Raw genomic sequence first — 13167 nt, forward strand, 5'->3', positions numbered from 1 at the left:
GGTGGACTGGGGCAAGTCTTTTTCTTATTTTTACTGTAAAGGATAATTGGGATGAAATTCTGATTTAGAAGATGGTAAGTTTAAGCAAATAACAACCTCTCTATGATACATGAGCCTATGAATCCCAATCAATGCTTTGGTGTTAAAATGTTAAACTATGGGGTTACTGAATCCAAAATATTCTTGCCTGTATGGAGGGATGTTTTGGGGAAAAGCATATTGATTTGATAAAAGTTGATTAGACCATATGACAATCTAATCCTAATAGTTTGGCTTATTAGGTCCAGAATAAAAAATATTTAGTTGTTGTGCTTGCAGAATATAAAAATATTTAGTTGATATGTTTGCAGAATACACAGTAAAAGAAAACAGTCATAATCACATACACATAAAGACACATTTGTATGAACTGCTGAATGTGCTAACACAAAGAGTCATGGACGATCAAGGACCACATTTTTATTACACACTTGTGGATTGGAAGGCAGAACTAACATTAAATTTCAGTAGTGCACCCTACCTTCTTTATTGGTGAGAGGTATGTAAGATGACATAGCAACAGCATTTATCATAGTGCATGAAACATTGTTAAATTATTCTTTAAAATGTTTTCAATACAGTTCTTATAGTTCCTATATTATGTTATGTCCAGGTGCTTTTCTAGATGTTTGAGATACATCAGTAGACAAAATAATAGTAATAATATAAAAAGTACCTAATGTCATAGGATTTAGAGTCCAGTAGGCTCAGATTAAAAATTATATATATATATATATCTCCATCCTATCTATCATCCATCTATCATCTATGTTGTTTGTGTGTATGTTGTACATGTTTGTGTTTTTGCTATATTAGAAGATGACAAGTGGCTTGGGATGGATGTGTGACAATTTTAAATTGTGGTCAGGGAATGGGTCACTGAGAATTTGACACTTGAGCAAGCATCTTAAGGAAGCGAGTGCATGAACCATGTGGATATATAGGGAAAAACATTTCAGGTACTTGAAAGAGAGCATGCTTTGAGCACCACAGCACCGGATTAACTGAGGCTGCATAAGTGAAAAAAGAGAGTGATGGCAAATGAGGCTTATCAAGATCGGGAGGGTCAGACCACATGGAAATTTCTAGGGCAATGTAAAGATGTAACATTGAGTGAGCTACAAAACCATTGTAAAGATTGAACGAAACAGTGGTATAATAGGACATATTATTCAAAAGAATGCTGGTTTTTGTTTCTGTTTTTAGAATATATAGGAAAGGGTGAAAGCAGGGAGACTAGAAGACAAATTGAAATGTGTATGAAACATGAGGACGATGTGGAGCAAAGTGGTTATAATAGAGATGCTGAGATGCAGTTAATTCTGAATATTGCTTGAAAACAAAGATTTCAAGATTGACATATAGATGTGAGAATAAAAGAGGAGTCAAGAAGGCCATTCAGAAATTTGGACTGAGCAACTGGAAGAATGGAAAATATTGTGGTTCGAGCAGGTTTGGGAAAAGAATGCCTCGAGTTTAATAGTAGACATGTTTAATTTCTCAATATCCAAGTGAATATATTGAGTTCATAATTCAAAATATGAATTCAGATAATTTGAGATAAATCTGGACAAGATATTTGGATATATTGGGGCTATTTAATTTCAAGGCCTGGAGGAAGATCTTCAAGTTAGTTTGTAAATGAAAAAGAAAAGAGGGGCACCTGGGTGGCTCAGTGGTTGAACGTCTGCCTTTGGCTCAGGTCATGATCCTGAGGTCCTGGGATCGAGTCCTGCATCAGGCTCCCCACAAGGAGCTTCCTTTTCCCTGTGTCTCTGCCTCTCTCTGTGTCTTTCATGAATAAATAAAATAAATCTTAAAAAAAAAACTAAAAAGAAAAGAAAAAGAAAACAGTTAGCAATATATAGCAATAGAGAATTCCAACATCTAGAGGTCAAGGGTATGAACATGTTCCACAAAAGACCCTGTATAGAGGTAAACCACAATATAAGAGTAATAGGAGGAGAAAGTAGTTTTCCAGGAATGTGTGTAGTATTGAGTCAAAAAGTCTTGAGTGATTTTTTTTTGCATGAAATATTGCAGGTAAGGTAACATTCATTAAGATCAACCCATTGGGTAGTGGAACCTACTCTACTAGCAAATGAGAGCCAATCCTGTATGTTTCTTCATGCTGTGTTCATCAGCCTCATGTTAGAAGCTTGAAATTGGCCTGGTTGGAGTATTTATACCATGAGCATCAGCAGACTCAGAACTAGAGAATTTTTCTCCCACTAAGAGTCGTTGTTAATATCAACCAGCACACCACTGACAAAGACATGATTGTTGGATTTAGTAATGTGTAGATCACCAGAGATAAAGACTTACATTTTTGGAAGAGCAGTAAAGGGAAAAGCTTCAGTGAAGTGGTTAAGAAAGAAAAGAACTGCAACCAATGAGTGTGGGTAACTCTTTTACAGGGTTTATGTAAAAAGACGGTAGCTATAGTAATATGTGGATCAAAAGATTTTTATTTGTTTGTTTTGTATTTTTGAAGGGGATGTATAGCATTATTGTATGCTAATGGAATTGATTGAAGGAGTCCAGGAGAGAAATGATAGTGAAGACAGGGAGAAACGGATGGAATTGTAATCTTAGAAAGGGGTGGAGTGTAGTACTTAAGTGGAGGAGTAATTTTTCAGAAAGATTACAGACTTTTCATCCCTGACCATAGATGGGAACACAGAACATACGGCTCATATGCATGGTGAGAAAAATACCATTTGTGATTGCTTCTTTCTCAGAAGTGAAATCATCAGCTAGTGGTGAGAATGGGGCAGAAACTAGTTGGAATTATGAGGTGGTTAGGACAAGATGGGAAATAGCAGGCTAATGAATGCCTAGAGAAATGTAGGAGGTCCCCCTGGCAGCACTAAGGGCCCACTTGATGTTAATAGTCACGAAATTAAAATAAAGCCACTAAACAGGACTTGATTTTCTTCAGTAGCAGTTAAAACTTCAAGAGTAGGTAAAGAATTGGCTCTAACAATGGATAAGTATAAAAGGAAGCATAGTCATGATGAGGGAATTGATGCTGAAAACACAGATTAAATTATGAACTGAGGAATTGAAGCTAGTTAAGGATGCAAATGAATACCTGAAGGAAATGAGGAGCATAAAAGGGAAAAGGTTTAGATGGAATAAAAAATAGCAGTTTGGAGCCCGGTAGGAAACTGGGATAGAGTGGAAATGAAAAAAAAAGTCAGATTCATAGAATTGAATTTATGAAAGTTGTTAGCGAAATAGAGGTCTAGTTACTGAGAGATCACATTAGTTAAAAAAACATCTATGTGTTTTTTTTGCAAACACCAAGCATAATGGCAGAAAGAGTTTTCAGTAAAATTATAATTAGTAAGAATCTAAAACCTACAGTGATTGAGGGAAAGTGAACCTCACTGAAAAATGATTGCAAAAAAGAAAAGGTAACTAAAATCTATAACAAATGCAATCAGTGACTCTACTCACAAGATGTTTGGAAAGGCAAAAGGCCTATGGGGAATCTTCCAACAAAGGGCAAAATGAAGTTAATCCTTGGGATCTCAAGCAGATTGTGATAGTTAAACAGATGACTGTTACCCAGGTACAAGCAAGTGGTAAGGAGTTATGGCTAAGATCACAGAATGGCTTAGGGCCCCATTTTTCCTCCTATATGTATGGAAGCCAGAGCAGAGATCCTACTGGAAATACCTGGAGGTCTAATGCTCTCTTTATTACATACATATTACAAATTTAACCACTTCTTATATTAATGTGAAGATGCTAAAGAAGGATTAGATTATTGCTCAGAAATATTCACTTTCTTCCCTTCAGTACCCTGGGAAATGAAACTTTCTCACTTTTTTTGATGATGGATTAAGCTTATGATTTTCTGTAACACAAACAGGATGTTAATAGACCTATTACAAGGAGATATTTGAAATGCGCTTGCACAATTCATCTTGTTCTTTTGCAGCCTCTACTATCTTTGTGGGAAGAACAGAAACAAGTTGGCTGAAGGCAGCCAACTCCCCAAAAGCAAAAGAAGTGTAGGTGAGATCAAGAGAGCCATCAGGTTAGCCAGGCTGGATTAGCCAATCCCATGCAAATATGCAGATGAGTGAGAATAAGTGATTCATTCTTTCAAGTCATTGAATATAGGGTTTGTTTCTTTGGCAATAACTACTGATATACTGCTTGAATACATTAAAAAATTGTGACTAAAGTAGAGGTAGATAATTTTGAAATATGGAATTCCAAGGGGAAGTACAGTTTGGCATGGCATGCTGGAAGTGTATGTGTGTTTATATATGTGAGAAGTTCTGGGAGGAGGCATTCTAGGAAGGATCTAGTGGCTTATGAATGCGGTCAGTGACTCAAGTTCTTTCTATTTCACAATCCTTAGCATTCTCCAAATTGTTTCAAATCAGCAAAGGGCTACACCACAACTCACATTCTATTGCGTTGTTACCTGGAATTATTAATGATAATATTTAACATTATTTAAGAATCATATTAATAATTATATTATGATAATAATAAAAAGTGAAGCTGTGATTATTAGGCTTAATGACCTGGTAAATTGATTCATGGTCATAATTGCAATTTCATGTACAGCTTGCTCTTGACTCACAGCCCTGGATTTAGCAACAATCTGTGTGAGGAAAAGGGTATCTTAAGAATCAGAGTCTGAGGTCTTTTTTTGTTTTTCTTTTTTTTTGAGTTAAATAATTATTGAATTTGAACTTAAGATTTGATTAAGAAGTCTGCTTTTGCAAATGTATAGAATTAATGATTTATTAATATTTATAAGTATTTATCTACTACCACATCATATAGACAGTGATCTAAATAGAACTACAAATAATACATAAACAAAAATATCTAGTGTCCTATATATGAATTGGAAATGATTTTCCATAGCAGTGGTTTTTATATAGTGGTTTGTATAATTATAATAGGTATCTTTTCATGATCTTTTACTTTTGTGAAGATCTGAAATAAAAAGTATCTATTTATTATATTATAAATATTTATTATAATATAAAAATATTTATTCTGCATCTTATATAAGCAACTATACTCCAAGTTTCAAATCATCAAATCTAATATTCACTTTTGGAAAAGAAATAAAGAAACAAAAACAAACTTCATGTTACACATGTAACTAGGATCTCATTTAAACCTCATAAAAGCCCTTTAAGTTTAGTATCATTCCCTTTTTAACTTGAGAGGTAGGAAGGATCATAACAGTTATAACTTAGCCATGGTAATAGATCTAATAAAAAATGCACATTTTTCATAATTAGTCTCTGAATTAAAACACATTATAGATTTTATTTGAAGTTTTTCTTTTCTACATCAAATACACAAATTATTCTACAATTTTTACAAAGCCTTCAACTTGCTTTACACAAAAAATAGGTAAATTGAGTAAAGAGGAATTGGGAAGGAGTTAAAAATAAACATCACCAGCTTTATTGATATTATCATTATTGTTGCTTCAGTAATACAAGCTAAAATAATCATTTCATATGTACAAAATTGGCCAGTTTTTCTTTTTTTATTATGCAGCTAAATATTTATTATTTTATATTTTACAATATTAAAAACACTTAGGTTATTTATTTTCTTGCATTTAAAATTTTTGTGATTAAAATCAGATTAGCTGAAAAGAATCAAAGATAATGGTGCTTAGGAAAAGATTTCTAGTCAGATGATGGGGATAAACAGGTAAAAACAAGTTGTGTGTGTATGTATGTGTTGGCATTTGGGTAAGTTTGGCAAAAATCTCAATTTCTAGGCCAAGGTGTCACATGTTGATATTATGTCATACTTTTGAAATTTGATTGTTCAATTAATTTATTTCTCATAGAATATAAATAGAGTCAATGAGCCAGATTACCTTGATCTATTACAGTAATAATTTATTTAAAAATAAAAATAGATTTTTATAATTAGCTTATTTTACTTAGGGTAATATCCTCAAGTTTCGTCCATGTTGTATTATGTGACAGGATTTCCTTTTTTCTAAGGCTGAATAATATTCCGTATATATATAACAATTCCTTTATCCATTCATCCATCAATGGACATTTAGGTTGCTTCCACATTTTGACTATTGTGAAGAATACTACAATGAGCATGGGTGTTCAAGAAAGAATATATTTTAACAATGCAGGATCTTTGTCATGTATCAAATGAGTAACAGAAGATTTGTAAATTGCTAGGAATTTGGCAAACTTCTCTGAATCATCACTTCTGGAATAAACAAAGGTGGTGATTATCAATTCTCTAAAGTTTTATGTAAACAGGGAATACTGGAGATTTTAGAGTCTCTCTGCCAATATAAAAATGCCAACTTAATATCAAAATATGATTCAATAGGATATATTTTAATATTAAAGTCTATTTATTACATATTTCTATATGAAAAAGAACATCAGCTTCATTTTACATGTAATTTGTAGGTAATGTAAATAGAGGGAATGGGAGACTATCAGGCATCTATAAAAAATAAATCATTTATTATTATTAATTTTTTAAAAAAGATTACTTATTTATTTATTCCTGAGAGACACAGAGAGAGGCAGAGACATAGGCAGAGGGAGAAGCAGGAGCCTTGCAGGGAGCCCGACGTGGGACTAGATCCCAGGACCCCAGGATCACGCCTTGAGTTGAAAGCTGATGCTCAACTGCTGAGCCACCTAGGTGTCCCTATTATTCTTAATTTTTGAGTAGAATAAATTGACTTTAGTGATACATGGTCAAGAAGCATATTCCATAATGTCATCCTGGGCGTGAAGCATAGATTAGGCAGGTATGGAGAAGTTTACTATCAGTTTAGAAATATCTCTGTCTCTGAAGAAATTATTAAAACATTAGCTCCCTAAAAAATCATCTCAGAACATAATAGATTTTAGTATTTTAAACTGTACAGTGCACCTCATCTTTGTGGCATTTGAATTACCCTAGTTTGTGTGCACTGTATCTAGCTGATACTTAAGAAGTTGTTTTTGAGCCTCTTGCAAGGTTAAAGTAAAACGGCTCATGATAACCTTAAACCAATTCCCAGTGCACCCTATAAATTCTTGGGTTATGGCAAAAATAATTTCTGTTTCAGAGTGATGTTAAAAGGACTAAGAGCTTGAAGTGAAAGTAACCTTCCCAAGAGGGTAAGGAAATACAACAATTGCAAATGTGCAGCATTTTGAAGAGCGAAACTATTCGTATTAGATTTCAGTGTTTGTGAAGCTGTGGCATTTTGCATCATGAATGAGCAGGAAGGATAATGTGAAAAGAAATATTAGACAATGAACATTACAAAGAGAAACAAACATGGAGAACTGAGTAGTGAGAAAATGTATATACCCTTAAAAGCAGGAAGATTTAAACCACTTCGATAGACCCTTTCACCCTTTCAAATCAGGTTCACAAGAGACGCCCAGTTCTTGCCATTTTAGTTTCACTGTTACTCCTTTTCCAAACACAGTGTATTTTAAAGCATCTGAACTGATAAGGAATTAGTAAGCCCTTCTTATGTGTCTGTGTCCAACTTAATGGACAATGCATTATCTGAAATGCAAGAAAATCTTGCAAGTTTAAAAACAAATATTCTGTCCTTTACTGGTAACTTTGCAAGTGAAGAAAAAGCCAAGGCCTGTTACTGACCCCTTAGTAACATTTCTCTTGTGATCCTACTTCAGTAAGCTGGCACTGAGATCGAGTCATGTTATTATCTGAAAAGTTGCCTTTTGAAGTATTCTCTCCATCTGCTTATTTCTTGAAGAATTCACCTACAGCATCTAAAAATACTTCCTGGGGCTGTCTGAACTTCCCTAGGCTACAAACATCACCTTTAGTTTCATTTAGTAACAAGCATAATAAAATCCACATAATCATATTTAAATTGCTGTACAATAATAGTAAAGAAGGAAAAAAGTAGTAAAATAATTAGGTGCATGCAACTTCTATTACATATGATCTGCTACTAAGCGAGTGTAAATCCATACAATTGATAAAGTAGGGAATCGGTGCAAAATTCGACACTTTCCCTATAGCATCTGTAACTAATTTCACTAAAAATAGGGGAAGGCCAAAGGCACCCTTTAAGATTTGTATCTTCTGCTTCACGTTTATCATAATATCTTGTCTTTCTCCTGTATTGTGCACTTGGGTCCCCTTCTCCCTTGTCATTGGCTTTTATTCCTGTGGTTCTTAGACTCCATCCTTGATGAAACAGAGCTCCTTGCAGTCCTGTTTTCTGGCTCCAGGAATAATTTCTAGGAATCATCCTTTTGAAATTCCTAATTAAAATATTAAGATGTGGTTTAGCCATGGTTAAGAAGAAGAATTGTAATACCTAGTGCTGAATATTATCTGTCTCTTTGGGTTTGATATTTTTCAATGTTAGCTTAATGAGGGAAAGGTAGAGAAAGTCAGGAAAGAATTAATAATTTATAATAATCCATATCATAAATTGTTCTTTTTAGTTCTACTTTTGTCACTTTTAATACTTAAGGGAAGGTATATTCTTTCAAATCCAGTTATACTTGGAGAGTGAAGCTGTTCTAGGGCTGAGAAAAAGATCATTAATATCCTGGGGATCCATGCTTACTTCACTTTTATTTAAACTAACATTGAAGTCTAACATTTATTATGGAGCCATTGAGAATCTGGAAAACTCTATCTAAAATATCAGCCATAGAAATTTTTATAACGAACTGTAAAGGGTACCTCGATGTCTATTTCAAAACTGATTTGATGAATACAGAAAAGGTCAAACTAAAAATAACTAGACGGAATCAGTTATAAGTGTAGTAACATATGCATCATTTAATAATGAACTCTAAATTTGCACCACAGTTTAAGAAGTATCATGAATGCTAATTCTGACAGCAAAGGGTTATGAACTACCTGTCGACTTGTGCCCGATACAAGGTCAGGCAGTTATGAGCTAATGAAACCCTGATGTAGCAGAAGGTGAATGACTGGCATGAGTGGGCTAGTGGGAAGAAAATGCTGTAGCACAGTGACACATTCAGAATGACACGGTGTCCTGAAACAGAAGCCACTGTGATCCCATCTGTTTATAACGTTTAACTGCTTAAGTTAAAACCTCCCTATGTAGGGGACATATTTCCTAGGAGATATATATTTTTTTCATATCCATAAACTTTCAGATGTTTTAAGTGCTGAGCATTTTCGGGTTCTCCTTACACATGCAGTTAGCTCTTTCTGAAAGGTTTTATTAAATATTTGTGACACGTTGAGCAGCAATGAAGACCTGCATATGGGGACTCTAGCTTGGATAGTCAGCTTTACCCAAGAGCTGATGTGAAATTTCTGAATGTGCTGAAGTCCGTGAAGATTTTTTTTAAAAAAACTTTGTGCCTGTGATAGTGATCAAATGAAAATATAATTTATGCTTGTTAAAATTCAGGAAATCAGAGGAAGCACTAAGATTCTGATAAAGCTCATGCTGTTAATGTGAACATACTTTAAATTATCTGTAAATGTACATTTTATCAAATTTGCACTTTTATCATATTCCCCAACCATTTGAAACTCATGAAAACAAATCAGTTTTCCATTTGTCTTTGTCTCTTTTGAAGATGTCTCTATGGCCCTAAAGTGTTTCACCTCCTTGGTTTTTTAATTGCATCACAGGAATAAAAGATAAACAACAACATTAAAAAAAGAAAAAAAAGAAGTGATTTCTATAAAAGTCTTATTTGGGCAGCCCAGGTAGCTCAGCGGTTTAGCGCCACCTTCAGCCCAGGGTCTGGTCCTGGAGACCCAGGATTGAGTCCCATGTCCGGCTCCCTGCATGAAGCCTGCTTCTCCCTCTGCCTGTGTCTCTGCCTCTCTCTCTGTGTCTTTCATGAATAAATAAATAAAATCTTTTTTTTAAAAAAAGTTTTATTCCAGGAGGCAATAGTATGAAAGAAAGAAAAGATGAAGTAAAACAGGAGCACACATTCACACACAAACTCTTACACACTAGTGAACATTTAGGGTAGTGTTTCACATTATTAGTCTCTTATTTCTTTAGGAGATCTTGATAATATTGGTAGGCATAACACTGTAAGAGTTTTTTTTTTTTTTTTTTTTAAATTTATTTATTTACGATAGTCACACTCAGAGAGAGAGAGAGAGGCAGAGACACAGGCAGAGAGAGAAGCAGGCTCCATGCACCGGGAACCCGACGTGGGATTCGATTCCGGGTCTCCAGGATCGCGCCCTGAGCCAAAGGCAGGCGCCAAACCGCTGCGCCACCCAGGGATCCCAACACTGTAAGAGTTTGGTAAAGTTTTTATCTTCTCAGTCAAGGAATGACCATGGCAGTACTAAGTTTAGTTAGGACACGGAGAATTGGAAGAAAATCACAAAATTATCAACCCCTATATAAATCCCTATATTCGGGATGCTCAGTGGTTGAACATCTGTCTTCAGGGCATGATCCTGGGGTCTGGGATCGAGTCCTGTATTGGGCTCCTTGCAGGAAGCTTGCTTCTCCCTCTGCCTATGTCTCTGCTTCTCTCTCTCTCTCTCTCTCTCTAGGCCTCCCACGAATAACTAAAAATAAAATTAAAAATAAAAATAAATCTCTATATACTTTCTGCTAGTGCCCTCAGCTATAATCATGACAATAAATTACAATAGTCCTTATATTGATAACTGAGCATGTTTCCAATTTACCAAAAGAAAGCCTCAAAAGCAGTTATTTTTCATTGGTGCATGGAACAAAGTCCATAGCTTACTAACTAAGGAAAAGATACTCAAAAATATTTTTTGTTCCCCTACTATGTGTTTGGCACTAGGAATAAAATGTTGAATAAAAATAAAACATCAGTTCTAACAGTAATTCTAGTTCTGTTAGATTTTAATCAAATAACCATATGCATAAAAATTTAGACATATTTAAATATATAATTTAAATAGATTTTAATCAATTAATCCAAGGCTTATTGTAAAATTATGAAGTGAGCTACTTCCCAGAAAAGGTAGGGCAAAGAGGAACAGAAAACATGATTCTATTGAGTGTAACTAAGAAAATTGACCTAGTTTGGAGGATCAGGAAATGCATTAAAAATAAATCAGAATTTAGCTGCTGTTCACAGCAAAAGAAGGAGATCACTGATCAAATGGATGACCTAAAATTAAGCTTCACAAGGAAGGAATGAGTGTGTGAAGAAGATCCATATTGATAGGAAAAGGGCATGTTCCAGAAACTGAAGGATAGCTATTATGGGAAAGTAAAAGAAAGTGACTGGAAGATATCGGATAAGCAGGAAGAGATCATGCTATGGAAGGGTCCTGCCAATCAGTTTAAGGATGCTGTGCTTTATCTGAAGTCCAATGGAAAATACTCTTGTGTTAGAGCCCTGTAAATCAAACTTAGATACAAACACGCCTAGATATAGAAGATATTTCTCTTTTTAAGATATGTTTCTTTATTTGAGAGAGGGAGCAGAGGGAGGAGAGAGTGAGAGAGAGAGAGAACCTTTTTTTTTTTTTTTTTTTGAGAGAGAGAATCTTAAGAAGACTCCCCTCTGAGTGCCGAGCTGGATATAGGGCTCAATTCTACAACCCTGAGATCATGGCCTGAGATGAAATCAAGTGTCTGATGCTAACCAACTGAGCCATCCAAGTGCCCCTGAAAGAGATTTCTTAAGCAAATGAACTACAGTGGATGGTGAGCAGGAGAGCCAGATGGAGATAAAAGCTCTTTGGGATGGGTGAGACAAGGCAGGAGAGAAAAGTAATGGTCAGAACCTGCAAGTGAGGTTGGTATTACTCTTTACATGACAAATAATACTTGTTAATGAAGACAGGAGGGCTGTTTTGGGAAGGTTGTGAAACCAGAAGTCATGGTAGAGTGGGTTGTAAGGTAAATGGGAGGTAGAGAACACAATCACAGAAGTAATACAAAAGAATCAAGACATTTAGGAAGAATGCATATGCCAGGAGGAAAATCAAATTCAGTGCCCCAAATTCTGACCCTTTTCTTGGAACTTTAAATTGTACAGAGTGTTTCCTATCAAATATGTGCCATGTGAATATTTTTGCATTTATTCATTCAAACCATTTTTTTAAAATAATTTCCTTAACATACATTCCAAGAAATGAAATTGTAGCACCAATCGATTTTTAGAATTTTAATACCAATTTTCAAATGTCCTTCAGAAATGACATCCAAATCTAAGCAATCAATAGTAATGTATTCAGATTACCTATTTCATGTCTATGCATATAGTTGTGAATTTTGCTGAAAAGATATAATGTTGCCGTGTTCTTTTAAATTGCATTTACTTGATTAGTACTGTGGCTAAACAGTATTTCCTATATTTGTGTGCCATATTTACTCATTCTTTTTCATGATAATAGCTGCTGATTCATTCATTCTTATTGCAACTTGGTGATCTTGAGAGCATCCACCTCACAATGGCCAGGTCTACTGCATATTCATTTGCTGCCCCACAGTCAGATGCTCCAATCCCAGGTCCCTTTAACATTCTAATAGCTGTGGTTTTTTGTTTATGATTCTCTGTTGTGGATAACTAGAAATAAACAGAAATTTCTGCATTATCAGGCAGTGGTTTTAAACAGTAACCAGTGGGTCAGATGAAGATTGACAAATTATCTCCTGGATACAAGAATAGAAAGTTTTCACATTGAGCAATTAACCACTTGATACACATGTACCAAAAAGAATCATCAGTAAATGTGTTTTGTCTAATTTTCCTGCATATTGTAATCTTTCCTTTTTTTCTTGCTTTGTGTCATTCTTGATCATCTACTAAGTATGAATCCCTGCATTGATATCTTTATAATACTAAAAATCTATCATATAAACACTTGTATTTTTGCAATAATATCATTAGAAGTTGCACATATGTTCTGTGTACAAATAAGGCCCTCACCGAGAGGCCTCTGCTCATTAAGTTTCCAGGAAATTAACTACACAGGTTTCTAACTTGATTGAAATTCTCGCAAAAATTTTAAGTCTGAAGTAGATTTCAGATGCATTTATCAAAGACGATGGAAAAGAAAAACCACCAATGTCGTTCTGCATCTCCAATTTTAGTCAGGATATTGAATTTTAGTTAAACTCAAGGATCTAGCACTTTTCCCTGTGCTTATCCTTTGATT

At 34.7% G+C, this 13167-nt stretch overlaps 1 long non-coding RNA gene across 12 annotated transcripts in view; it reads right to left on the reverse strand.

The window, feature by feature from the left end:
- The window catches only part of LOC144287963 (uncharacterized), a 56307-nt gene that overhangs the window by 12433 nt on the left and 30707 nt on the right, over positions 1–13167 (reverse strand). Inside the window, exon 5 of one of the 12 annotated variants that reach the window (XR_013355871.1) lies at positions 4613–4666. The exons of the other annotated variants lie outside the window; for them this stretch is intronic. This is a non-coding gene — a long non-coding RNA (uncharacterized LOC144287963). Of the gene's footprint in view, positions 1–4612; positions 4667–13167 lie in introns of those variants that run through there. 12 annotated transcript variants of the gene reach the window in all.

The sequence above is a fragment of the Canis aureus genome, chromosome 17, assembly GCF_053574225.1.
Source record: "Canis aureus isolate CA01 chromosome 17, VMU_Caureus_v.1.0, whole genome shotgun sequence".
In the NCBI taxonomy this organism is placed as follows: Eukaryota; Metazoa; Chordata; class Mammalia; order Carnivora; family Canidae; genus Canis; species Canis aureus.